At 33.2% G+C, this 13,766-nt stretch overlaps 1 pseudogene; it reads left to right on the top strand.

The window, feature by feature from the left end:
- The first annotated feature begins 6,992 nt into the window (after positions 1–6,992).
- On the top strand, positions 6,993–7,920 carry LOC107136210 (annotated as a pseudogene).
- Positions 7,921–13,766: the final 5,846 nt, after the last annotated feature.

Raw genomic sequence — 13,766 nt, 5'->3', positions numbered from 1 at the left:
TATAAATATATGGGCAGGTATATAACTTTAGCTTGGTGAGGAGGGAACCAGCAACCAAGGGCCACTCTGAATCTCAGACTTCCTCTTCAGACTTCTTTTTTTCATGTCAGATGTACAGATTGTTCTTCTATGATTTGAATTTCAATGAAAACAAACTGCTTTATGCTATAGAATTTAATTAAAATCACTAGCCCTTTGAAACAATCCCATTATCAATTCTCTTATAGATTTATTCCTTTATGTAAAACATCTTTGTCATATCAGTGAGATGTTGGGAAAGGGTAAATTGCACATTTTTACTGAGTCCTTGTTTTGAAAAGATTTTTAATATTTTTCTTTTTGTCCTAAAATAAATTATGAAAATACACACATTATATTTAATGGTTAGTTAGATATAAAGTGTAGCATGTAGTGAATTCATTCAGTTATAAAGAAATCTACTAGTTTTGGAGTAAAATCATGTCATGTGTCTACTGAAAATAGCTGGAAAAAAAACCTCCTTCCTATGATGCTCCATTCATTTCCTCCCTTGGATATTTTAAATAATTCACTGTTCCTTTCTCTCTATATAAATATTTTTCTTCATTAACTTGTAAAATATTTGACTGTTTAAGAAATTATTGACAAAATTATTCTGGACAGTGAAAAATTATTTAAGATTTAGGGAATAGCAAGTAAAATCAATCAGAAATGGAAGTTTGCTCCTTTCTCAAAATCTAGATTATGGACTAGAGATCTTAGTGTTTTATGACATATGAATATCTGGCAAGTGTCTAAACAAATCTGGTTTAGGATTTTGCAGGGTGCAGGTATTGGCTGGAGCTATTTTAAAACTGAGTCTGAAACCATATCCCACATCAAAATTATGTGGAGAACTGTGCAAACTCAGAAACATTGACTCCATCATTAGGTTGACTCTGCAATGTTAGTGCTGTTGGGTAGGCCATGCATAAAGAGAATTTTTTGTTGTTCTTTGTTTGTTTGTTTTAATAAACAGTAACTTCATAATAGTTAAGCTATGGAGTCAACCTAGGTGCCCTTCAACAGAGGAATGGATAAAGAAAATGTGGTATATATACACAATGAAGTATTACTCAGCCATAAAGAAGAATGACTTTATGACATTTTCCAGTGAATGGATGGATCTGAGAGACTATCATGCTAAGTGAAATAAGCCAATCCCCCAAAACCAAAAGCCATATGTTCTCTCTGATAAGTAGATTCTAACTCATAATAAGGGAGGGAGGAGAGTAGTATAGAAGTTAATTGAATAAACAAAGTGAAATGCACAGCCTACTCCTTTTTGAATTATTCCTCTCAATAGAAGCAGCTCATTAGGTTACTTGGTAAATGGCTTAGAGTATTAGACCCACAAAACAGAGTAAATGGTCTCCAAATCCAAAATGTCTATTAGATTTTGGAAATATTTTGATTTTCTGAATGGTCAGATGTAGCAACTTATGCTTCACTTTTGAAGGGATATCTTAGATATGTACTTTATCCATGGATTATTAGAAATGTCACTGTGGTAGAAGTCTTCTGAATTTTTAGTATGAGAATATACCTAAAACAGAATTCACAAATAATTTATCTGATAAGTCATATGTATGATATAGGGGAAAATCTCCAAATCAGAAATTATAACTCTAATTATTTAATAAGAATATAGGAAGTGGGTCTGGGATCACCTCAGTGGTAGAGCATTTCATTAGTATGTATGAGGTCCTGAGTTTAATGTTTTAAAACACAAACACACATAAACACATAGATACAAGATACAAAACAGGGCAATGATTTCAATAAACATTTCAAAAATAAATATATGCAGATGTCAAAGAAATTTATAAAAACCACCTAAATTATATTAATCATCAAGGAGTGTAATTAATTAAAATCACAGTAGTATATCAGAATTCACTTATTGAAATTACTAAAATTGAAAAGACTATCTATATTGAAATCATCCATCAACTTTACTCTTGAACTTTCATAGCCAAAGACAGAAATGTTCGTAATCCATCAGTTCCTTTCCTTTTTAATAAAGAACAAAATCCCTGACTTATTCCCCCAGGCTCATCCCCTCTGGTCCCATCTGACTCCTTTCAGCTTCTCCATGTGCAGGATAGTCCACTTCCAATTTGGGTTTGAATAATGATCAAGGATCTCTCATAATCTACATCCTTCAAAGATGAAGTCCTTAGCAAGTGTCCATTGACATAATGTTTAAAATAAAGACTCCAGAATTTACCCTTGCTTTATTTTATCTTTTGCTTTGTTCTTAGCTACTCCTAACATGTGCCTAGTGATATTTCTCACTAACTTTTAGCTACAGTGGAACAGCTAAGCTGCAGTTTGCATTAGAAAGAAAAATTTCCTCTTGAATTTTACTCAGTTGGCTCCTGGAGGGAATCTAGATCTTGACCTAATAAAATCATATTTTGATGAGCTCAGACAGAAACCTACTAATCAAATCACTCAGAATGATATATTTTAATATAAACTGAAATTTCCATACACAGGTCAGAAGTGTTCCTGGGGAGAGAAAATATTGAAATAAAGTGCAATTTTTGTTGTTAGAACTAGAATTGTCTAATGTGACTTTATGATTCCAGAGTTGGTAATGCGTGTGGGACAATCTGGGCTTCTTCTCATACATGTCCTAATCCTCAGTGCCCCTTAGAACAACTTCACTTGTCCTTCAGGGCACCCTCTGGCAGTCTTAGGGGAATTTTATATCTCTGCTCCTTCCACTTCTGGAGAAAGCACGTAATTGTAGAACTGTGTGACTCTTGTGTTTAAAGCAAACCTTATATAAACTTTTCCTGGAGACTGAATAATTAAACATCCAGAAACAATCAGTTTGAAAAGAATCACTACTCTTGTTATTGTTGACTCTATGCTATTGTATTTTTTCTGTTTCATAATGTCTAGTACATTTTTAAATTTTTTAAAATGTTTTTGTTAGTGTATGATATTATGCATAATAGTGGGGTTTATTTTGACATATTAGCCAAGCATGGAATATTAAAGGATCTCCAATATTCCTTTCAAGTTATCGGTAAGACAGAAGTTATTTCTGTTCTTTTAACTTATTTTTATGCAAGGTAAAAGTACTGATTAGATTGTATCAATTTAGTGTAGGTTTGAAAGATATGATATGATCCAGGGAATAGGATGAAAACGGTGCACTAATGGTATTTAATTTTGTGCTAAAATCTGGATACGAAAAATGCTACAAAACTTGATTTGTGTCCTTTAGTGATATGTTTATATTCTTTTAAATCTAACTACACTGACTTCATTTATTTATGTATAACTTCAAACCATTTAAGACTAGAATTAGAGTTTGCAGTTATAATGATCTTGCATAAGAAATATTTCTAAGATTCTGGTAAAATGACCCATTGTGGTTGATTAATTACATGTTCTGAATGAAAATATTAAGTTGTCATGTACTAAATCTGTCCTTTCACACACTTCTGACAAACATATATACGTATATTTGTATTTATAAGTTTATATTTATTTACCAGGAAATATGATGAAACATTTCTTCTGCTACTCTTTCCAAAAGTTATGACAATAATTGACCCTGATAATTTTCAACCATCCAATAATTAGGATTACATGGAGGTAATCCCATTCCAAATAAGAATTAATTCAAACTGTAGTTATTGGTACTGGTTATTTACATTCCCTTAGTTTTCTATCTTTGGCTACATGATATTCTGCTTATAAAGATGGGAGTGAAAAAGAGGTATGTACAGTTAAACAAGAAAGATTTCAAGGAAAAAAACAAATTTAATCAGTGTAATAACAAAGATAAAATTAAAAATCTTCGTAGAATATATTGAGGGTAGCATATAATATTATGATGTATATAAATAGATTGAAGTGATTGCCATAATAGAGTAGTAGTGTTCTACTTTCTTAGAAATTTTCAGTATGCTAACTAAAATAATATCAATTATTAAAATTTTGTTTCTATTTTTGTTCTCATATTTAAAGACAAAACAACTTTACTATCTGGAAAGAATGTTCAGGTAATAAAAGTATATATATGAAAATCATGCCATCTTTAAATAAGAATTTTAAGTTGTATAGCTCTCTTGGATTCAAATTCCAGGAGGAGAGGGGTAGGGATTGCATTTAGAATAGAAGAAAAAGATCAGATCCCCTTGGTTCACAACTTTTAATGAATTCCAGGTTAACTCAAACATTTGCATCCAAATCTCTGAACCTTTTTCTTCCTCTCAGGTCGCCTTCCTTGGATGTTTCCTCTTTCTTTGACTTTTCTGTACTTATTCACGTCTCTCTTATTCTCTGTCTACTTTTGTCCCCCTTCCTCTTATTTTCTTTTCATTCACCCTAAACTGCCTTTCTACTTTTCCTGAAACTCTTCTCCTCTCCTTTCCTTCCTCTCTTTTCTCTTGTATACATTTATTGCAATGGTGTACAGGAGAAATGCCTTATGTTTGATGCAGGCAGGATGGAAAGGCCAGCCCTTCTCCACAATGCTCCCAGTGCTCAGAGCTCACTCTTCCACTCTTTTCACCATGTGCTACTTGTTTCTGTACATGCACTTGCAACTGTTCTCTGAAATTAATTCTATCACATAACAGAAAATGTTCTCACTAAAATTTATAAATTTCCACAGTAAAGTATCTCTGTTAATACTTTGTCTAACTAGAGCATTTACTTTGGTATTTTGCGCCATTCTTTACATTCTTCTTCTTTTTATTTTTTTGATTTATTATATTTTATTGATTTAAATAAATAAATAAATAAATAAACAAACAAATAAATAAATAGCTGGCAACGGAATGCATTAGGATTCTTATTACACAGTTGGTAGAGTGCTTGCCTTGCATGCATAAGGCCCTGGGATCAATCCTCACCACCACCACCACCACCATCACACACACACACACACACACACACACACACAACAAAACAAAACAAAACAAAAACCTTTGTTCTTCTTCATTATCTTCTTATTTTATATCCACAAAGCTTCACTCTCCATTTTCCCTTCACTTCTGGATCACTCTGATCACTACTTTTTCTTTTTTTCTTGTCTGTCTCTTGTTTCTCCTATGTTAAATCCAACAAATAAGTTTATTAAATGGAAATTGGCCCAAAGCAATAAATGTGGCAGAGGATGGAGGAATCTGTTTGACAAATGGGCAGGAAAAGGACACAAGGCAGCCGATTAATAGCAACATTTATTTCCCAATGTTACCTCAATAAGGGATTCAATTCCTGACATGAATCTCAGATGTCAAAACCACAAATCATACTACTGATATGGATGCAGGGTGCATCTTTTTTGCCATGTTCTAAATCCTGTACATTTGTGTTTCACTGGGCAAACCTATACCAATTCTCATCTCTCTAGGTTAAAGGGCCATGAAAAAGTTAGTTTCTAGGACTTTGGGTTCTTAAGTGGAGGGAAGCTCCCTCCCACCAAAAGGTTTTGTCTTAGGAAGGGGTACAGATGTACCATCTAATAAATGACAACTATCCATATTATAAGTTCCTTAATGTAACTTTCTCATCATCTCCTTCCCCCTCTCTTTTCCTTGAATGCAATCTCTGATGGGTAGATCATCTAGAGTTATGCCTTCACCTACTCTGAAGTTACCCAGGTCATTACTCATATGAGTGACCAGCAGACCCATACTTACACCAATATCTCCTGGGTGTTAAGGAGGTTCTCCTTTTGAAAATTTGATAATGAATTGAAGGATTCAGTTTTATTTTTGATATTACTCACCCATTTAACAATTCACTGCTTTCCTTTTCACTGGCTAACCTCTAACACCACATATGTAACTGAATCCTAGTGACTCTACATTATGAATTATTTCAATATGCCTGATCATTTTCCTAACTTCTACAAATGTCATATTATATCCAAACTAGGCAATACAAGTATGTTGGCATTCTCAGAGAAGAATCTTTAAAGTATAGATTCTTAACTCTTTCATGAATTACTCTATTTTTATACTGATACCTCATAATATATATGCTATCTAATGTATATACTATATATATTTTATATACATATTTCTATAGTGATACCTCATATTTTTATATATATATATATATATATATATATATATATATACACACACACATATATGGATATATATATATATATATATATACACACATATATGGTATAAAAAGATGATTAGATGTATTTATTGGTCTGTGACCTCTTGGACAATAATAATTATTTCTCATTATTTCCCATGCTCCATTGTACCATCCCTATAAAATTTTGCATATTACAAATATTTCATTTAACATATTTGATCACATCATTACACATGTTAAAAGATCTTAGTATAAGAGCATATTATCTGATACATAAGTTTCAAATTCTTTCAAATGACATTCATTTTAGTTTGTAATCCAGGTCATTCAGATAGTTCTGTAGATCTTAAACCATGTCTAGGACATCAAATTTCCAACCACATTCAACAGTTCCCAATAAATTTATCACAAATTTGGAAAACCTCTCATTTTCTCTAAATTTGTGTTTTCCTGTAGGTTTATTGATTTGAATTTTTTTGCTATATGTAATTCTCTAAAACTATTAATGTCATTTTGAAAAAAAATACAATTTTATCTCAACCTTTGCCTTCCAATATTTTCTTTATAAATCCTCATTGTAGCCAGGTATGGTGGCACTGCCTGTAATCCCAGGAGCTCAGGAGGCTGAGGTAGGAGGATCCCATGTTCAAAGCCAGCCTCGACAACTTAGTCAGGTTGTCAGCAACTTAGCAAGACTCTGTCTCTAAACAAAATGTAAACAAAAAAGATTAGGGCTGCAAATGTGGCTCAAAGGTTAAGTGTCCCTGGATTCAATCCCCGGTTGCCAAAAAAAAAAAAAGAAGAAAGAAAGAAAAGAAAAAAATAATCCTCATTGTATTTTTTTAACATTCATTACATTTTATTTCATTTCAGGGGACATCCTGTGAGGCATGGAAGAAGCAAATGCAACTTTGCTGACAGAGTTTATTCTCACAGGACTTACACAGCAACCACAGTGGAAACTACCCCTGTTCCTGGTGTTCCTGATGATATACCTCATCACCATGGTGGGAAACCTTGGTCTAATTTCTCTGATCTGGAATGACCCTCAGCTTCACATACCCATGTACTTTTTCCTTGGGAATTTGGCATTTGTGGATGCTTGGTTATCATCAACAGTGACCCCAAAGATGCTGGCCAACTTTTTAGACAAAAGCAAAATAATGTCTTTTTCTGAATGCCTGATACAATTTTTTTCCGTTGCATTTAGTGTGACCACAGAATGCTTTCTCCTGGCAGCGATGGCTTATGATCGCTATGCAGCCATATGCCACCCTTTACTGTATCCTGTGATTATGACCAATAAACTATGCTTATGGCTACTAGTTTTGTCATTTGTAGGTGGCTTTCTTCATGCCATACTTCATGAAAGCTTTTTATTCAGATTAACTTTCTGTAATTCCAACATAATACGTCACTTTTATTGTGATGTTATGCCCCTGTTAAAAGTTTCATGTAATGATCCTTCTATTAATTATCTAATGCTTTTTATTTTCTCTGGTTCAATACAAGTTTTCAGTATTGTGACTATTCTTGTTTCTTACACCCTAGTGCTCTTTACAATTTAAAAAAAAGAAGTCTGAAAAGAGCATTAAAAAAGCCTTCTCCACCTGTGGAGCCCATCTCTTTTCTGTGTCTTTATACTATGGCCCCCTTCTCTTCATGTATGTGCATCCTGCAGCTTCACAAGCAAATGATCAAGACATGCTTTCTCTATTTTACACTGTCATAATTCCTGTGTTAAACCCCTTTATCTATAGTCTGAGAAACAAGCAAGTCTTAGATGCACTGACAAAAATGTTGAAAAGAAATATTTAGATGTCATTAATACCTGTTGTTTCATTAAAACAGTCATGAAATTGTGGAGTTATTTGTACTGTCCTTAGTGTTATTGAAAGGGTTTTTCAGTTAGAATTGTTATGAAATGTTAATGAATTTTTTAGTACTTAAATATATACTTAAACCATTTGTATATCTCATTCAGAAACATGTATGAAATTTCAATTAAATATTCTCATCATGGTGGAATAATTAAAGCAGAAAAAAAAGTGGAAACACTTTTTGGTTTGTATTTTCTTGCTTTGTAAATACATTGAGTACTAGTGTAATTATATCCAAAGGAGTTGAGTATGATACTTCATACAGATAGGCTGGGCCTCAGTCATTTATTCCACAGTGGTGGCAGGTTTATGTTTGAGCAAATAGAAGAAATTCCCAGGACATTGGTCAGTCATCACATCTTTATGTTTTGGGGAGGAAATGGTGACTTTCACTTCTTGGAACAATTGAACTCACATATCACATGAGGAAAAAACAAACGGAAATGCAATCAGGATACAATGAGAAGGCAATTAAAACAGTGAAGGCATGGATAAAGAGTGAGTGGTTGTTCTCATTTGCCTCTGAGTAAAGAGAAGATATAAATTGCTTATCATTATCTCTCTTGAATTTTGAAGCCCTTTCTAGATGTGCATATTTGTTATTGGGCAATCTGAAGAGCCTTACTAATTCAAAAAGCTAATATATTAAATTAAAGATTTTAAGTATGGGTAGGCAGAGTAGGAAATAGGCTGGCAGAACAGAAGACAAATATTAAAAACATTTTTTCGTTTTTAATTTGTTTTAATTAGTTATTCATAATAGTAGAATGCATTTATGCACTTTGATATATTATATATAGATGGGATATAATTTTTCATTTTTCTGAGTGTACAAGTTGTAGAATCATATTGGTCATGCAGTCACCTATATACTTAAAATAATAATGTGCATTTCATTCTTCTATCTTTAGGTATAAACTGAGGAGTGAAATAGCTGGGTTGAATGGTGGTTCCGTTTTCCATAGTAGCTGTGTCAATTTGCAGTTCCATCAGCAATGTATGAGTGTACCTTTTCCCCTACATCCTTGCCAACATTTATTGTCTCCTGTATTTTTTTAGAGACAGAGAGAGAGAGAAATTTAATATTTATTTATTTTTAAATTTTTTGGCGGACACAACATTTTTGTTTGTATGTGGTGCTGAAGATCGAACCCCGGGCCGCATGCATGCCAGGCGAGCGCGCTACCGTTTGAGCCACATCCCCAGCCCCTTGCCTGTATTCTTGATGATTGCCACTCTAACTGGAGTGAGATAAAATCTTATTGTAGTTTTGATTTGCATTTCTCTAATTGCTAGAGATGTTGAACACTTTTACATATATTTGCTGATTGTATTTCTTCCTCTGTGAAGTGTCTGTTTAGTTCCTTAGGCCATTTATTGAATGGGTAATTTGTGTGTGTGTGTGTGTGTGTGTGTGTGAAGTTTTTTTAGTTCTTTATGTATCCTAGAGATTAATGCTTTATCTGAGGTGCATGTGGTAAAGATTTTTTCCCAATCTGTAGGCTATCTCCTCACATTATTGATTGTTTCCTTTGCTGAGAAGAAGCTTTTTAATGAGATTGAATCGAATTAAAAAGCTTCTTCTCAGCAAAGAAAACATTTTTCAAAGGCCAAAATGCTTAATAAATAAATAAAATTTTAATATCTAAAGTTTTTTTTTTCAATGTGTCTTTGTCTTGGGAAATTTAAATGTTTATACCAAGTTCAGGTAAGATGATAGGATGCCAAAGTATCTACCAGAAAGCTGGAAGAAAATTCTTGAAGGTTGTATTTCCTCATTCTCTAAACTTCTAAAATACAATTAGTGATTGATGTACAGGTATATCTTTGACATTTTTCTCCCATCACTGAAATTCCATACATTTTGTACTGATACCACTGATTCTCTCATCCTAAAATCTACACACCAGTGTTTGCAAAATTCTAGCTGTTCACCTCTTCCATCTGCTGATATCCTCTTCCTTTTTAAACATTGCTACCAGATGATTCTTTATACATAGGTGTCAGATTAAACCATTTACCTTTCTGACAACTTTTTTTTAGAAAGAGAGAGAGAGTGAGAGAGAGAGAGAGAGAGAGAGAGAGAGAGAGAATTTTCTTTAATATTTATTTTAGGGTGGACACAACATCTTTATCTTATTTGTATGTGGTGCTGGGGATGGAACCCAGCGCCTCGTGCATGCCAGGCGAGCACGCTACTGCTTGAGCCACATCCCCAGCCCGTCTGACACCTTTTAATCTATTTTCATTGCTACCAGATTATATGCACACATGGTATATGTATCTAGATTTGCATTAGTGTATTTGTTCTTGAGTATTTCCAGATATATGATATGCATGTGGCTATGCATATATATAAATGTACACATACATACATTTTAACCCTCACCCTTCATTTGCTCACAATGGCAATATTTAGGGTTCTTGCCAATAAACACCTTTGGATAATACTTATTTGGGGTTAAAAAATCTCTTTAAGACTGCAATTTAGAATTCTTAATTACTCTCTGTATATCTTACATACATACCACAGTTGCTTACCCACATGAGACCCTATTTGTGAAATGTTTTAAAGCAATATAAACCCCATGCAAAAAGCACAGCAAGAATGCATTACTCTTTTTCAAATTTGAAATTTGGAATGGCTGCTGCTTGTCAACTTACCTCACATTTTTTTAATAAAGAAATCATCCTTCATTAAATTGAGATATATATGTTCTTATTACAGGGATTCGGTCCTAGGATTGACTATGGCAAATACCAGGGGGATATTTAGTGTTTTTTTGGCTTAAGTGATACAAAAGTAGATATATATTTAAACTAAATATTATTATTCTATATTTCTGGAGGTTCAATTGGCAAAATTAAAGCCCCACCATTTTCTTTGTTTTTGTTCCCTTAAAACCAAGGAAATGCAGTGAATGAATCACATTGAAGCTGTTGTTTCTTTCCAAGAATTCATGTGGTTGCATATGTTTAGTTTGTTGATTTATTTCAGTATAATGCTCCCATGGAACAGATGGTTCTTTGTTAGTTATCTAGATTTTTTTTCTTGATTATTCATTGCTATAACACAAAAGCAGAATTGATAATGTAATCAACTCTCTATTCCTTCAGCTACTGGAAGTTCCATTACTGTAATTCTCCTTTGCCTGGATGAGAAGTTGGATGGTAATGTATAAATATATGGGCAGGTATATAACTTTAGTTTGGTGAGGAGGGAACAAGCAACCAAGGGCCACTCTGAATCTCAGACTTCCTCTTCAGACTTCTCTTTTTCATGTCAGATGTACAGATTATTCTTCTATGAATTGTGCTTCAGTGAAATCAAACTGATTTATGCTACAGAAATTCATTAAAATTACTAGCCCTTTGATATAATGACATTATCAATTCTCTTATAGATTTATTCCTTTATGTAAAACATTTTTGTCATTTCAGTGAGATGTTGGGAAAGGGTTAAAATACACATTTTTTACTGAGTCCTTGTTTTGAGAAAAAATTTAATATTTTTCTTTTTGCCCTAAAATTTACTAAAATACACATTATATTTAATGGTTATTTAGATATAAAGTATATCATGTAGTGAATTCACTCAGTTGTAAAGAGATCTAGTAGTGTTGGAGTAAAATCATGTCGTGTATATACTGAAAATAGTAGGGAAAAAACTCCTTATTATGATGTTCCATTCATTTCTTCCCTTGGATATTCAAAATAATTCATAGTTACTTTCTCTGTATACATATATACATATTTTTCTTCATTAACTTGTAAACCTTCTACTGGTTAGAAGATTATTGAGAAAATTATTCTGGAGAGTGAAATATCATTTAATATTTAGGGAAAAACAAGTAAAATCAATCAGAAATTGAAGTTTGCTTCTTTCTCAAAATCTAGATTATGGTCTAGAGATCTCAGTGTTTTATGACATATGAATGTCTGTCATAAAGTGTCTAAACAAATCTGGTCTAGTATTTTGCAGGGTGCAGGTATTGGCTGGAGCTATTTTAAAACTGAGTCTGAAACCATATCCCACATCAGAGTTATGTGGAGAACTGTGCAAACTCAGAAACATTAACTCCATCACTAGGTTGACTCTGCAATATTAGTGCTGTTGGGTAGGCCATGCATAAAGAAAATATTTTGTTGTTTTTTGTTTGTTTAAACAAACAGTAACTTCATAATAGTTAAGATATGGAGTCAACCTAGGTGCCCTTCAACAGAGGAATGGATAAAGAAAATGTGGTATATATACACAATGAAGTATTACTCAGCCATAAAGAAGAATGACTTTATGACATTTTTCCAGTAATGGATGGATATGAGAGACTATCATGCTAAGGGAAATAAACCAATTCCCCAAAGCCAAAGGCCAAATGTTCTCTCTAATATGTGGATTCTAACTCCTAATAAGGGAGGGAGGAGAGAAGTACAGAAGTTAAATGAATAAACAAAGTAAAATGAACAGCCTACTCCTTTTTGAATTATTCTTCTCAACATAAGCAGCTCTTAAGGTGACTTGGTAAATGGCTCAGAGTATTAGACCCACGAACAGAGTAAATGGTCTCCAAATCCAAAATGACCATTAGATTTGGGACATCTTTTGGTTGTGTGAATGGTCAGGTGTAGCAACTTATGCTTCACTTTTGAAGGAATGTCTTGATATGTACCTTATTGATGGATCATTAGAAATGTCACTGTGGTAGAAGTCTTTTGAATTTTTAGTCTGAGAATACACCTAAAACAGAATTCACAAATAATTTATCTGATATTCATATGTATGGTATAGGGGAAAATCTCCAAATCAGTAATTATAACTCTAATTATTTAATAAGAATATAGGAAGTAGTTCTGGGATTACCTCAGTGGTAAAGCATTTCTCTAGTATGTATGAGGTCCTTAGTTTAATCTTTTGCAACACAAACACACGTAAACACACACACACAAAATACAAAACAGGGTAATGATTTCGATAAACATTTCAAAAATGAATATATGCAGATGTCAAAGAAATTTATAAAAACCATCTAAATTATGTTAATCATCAAGGAATGTAATTAAAATCACAGTAGTATATCAGAATTTACTTATTAAAATTACTAAAATTGAAAAAACTATCTATATTGAAATCATCCATCAACTTTACTCTTGAACTTTCATAGCCAAAGACAGAGATGTTCATAATCCATCAGTGCCTTTCCTTTTTGACTAAAGAACAAAGTCCCTGACTTATGCCCCCAGGCTCTTTCTCCTCTGGTCCCATCTGACTCCTACCAGCTTCTCCATGTGCAGGATAGTCCACTTCCAATTTGGGTTTGTATAACGATCAAGGATCTCTCATAATCTACATCCTTCAAAGATGAAGTCCTTAGCAAGTGTCCACTGACACAATGTTTAAAATAAAGACTCCAGAATTTACCCTTGCTTCATTTTATCTTTTGTTTTGCTCTTAGCTACTCCTAACATGTGTCTAGTGATATTTCTCACTAACTTTTAGCTAAAGTAGAACAGCTAAGCTGCAGTTTGCATGAGAAAGAAAACTTTCCTCTTGAATATTACTCAGTTGGCTCCTGGAGGGAATCTAGATCTTGGCCTAATGATACCATATTTTGATGAGCTCAGCCAGAAACCTACTAATCAAATCACTCAGAATGATATATTTTAATATAAACTGAAATTTCCATACACAGGTCAGAAGTGTCCCTGGGGAGAGAAAATATTGAAATAAAGTGCAATTTTTGTTGTTAGAACTAGAATTGTCTAAAGTGACTTTATGATTCCAGA

Source organism: Marmota marmota, unplaced genomic scaffold, assembly GCF_001458135.2.
Source record: "Marmota marmota marmota unplaced genomic scaffold, marMar, whole genome shotgun sequence".
Taxonomy (NCBI): Eukaryota; Metazoa; Chordata; class Mammalia; order Rodentia; family Sciuridae; genus Marmota; species Marmota marmota.
Note: the sequence above shows the minus strand (reverse complement) of the source record. Positions and strands in the feature narration are given on the sequence as shown.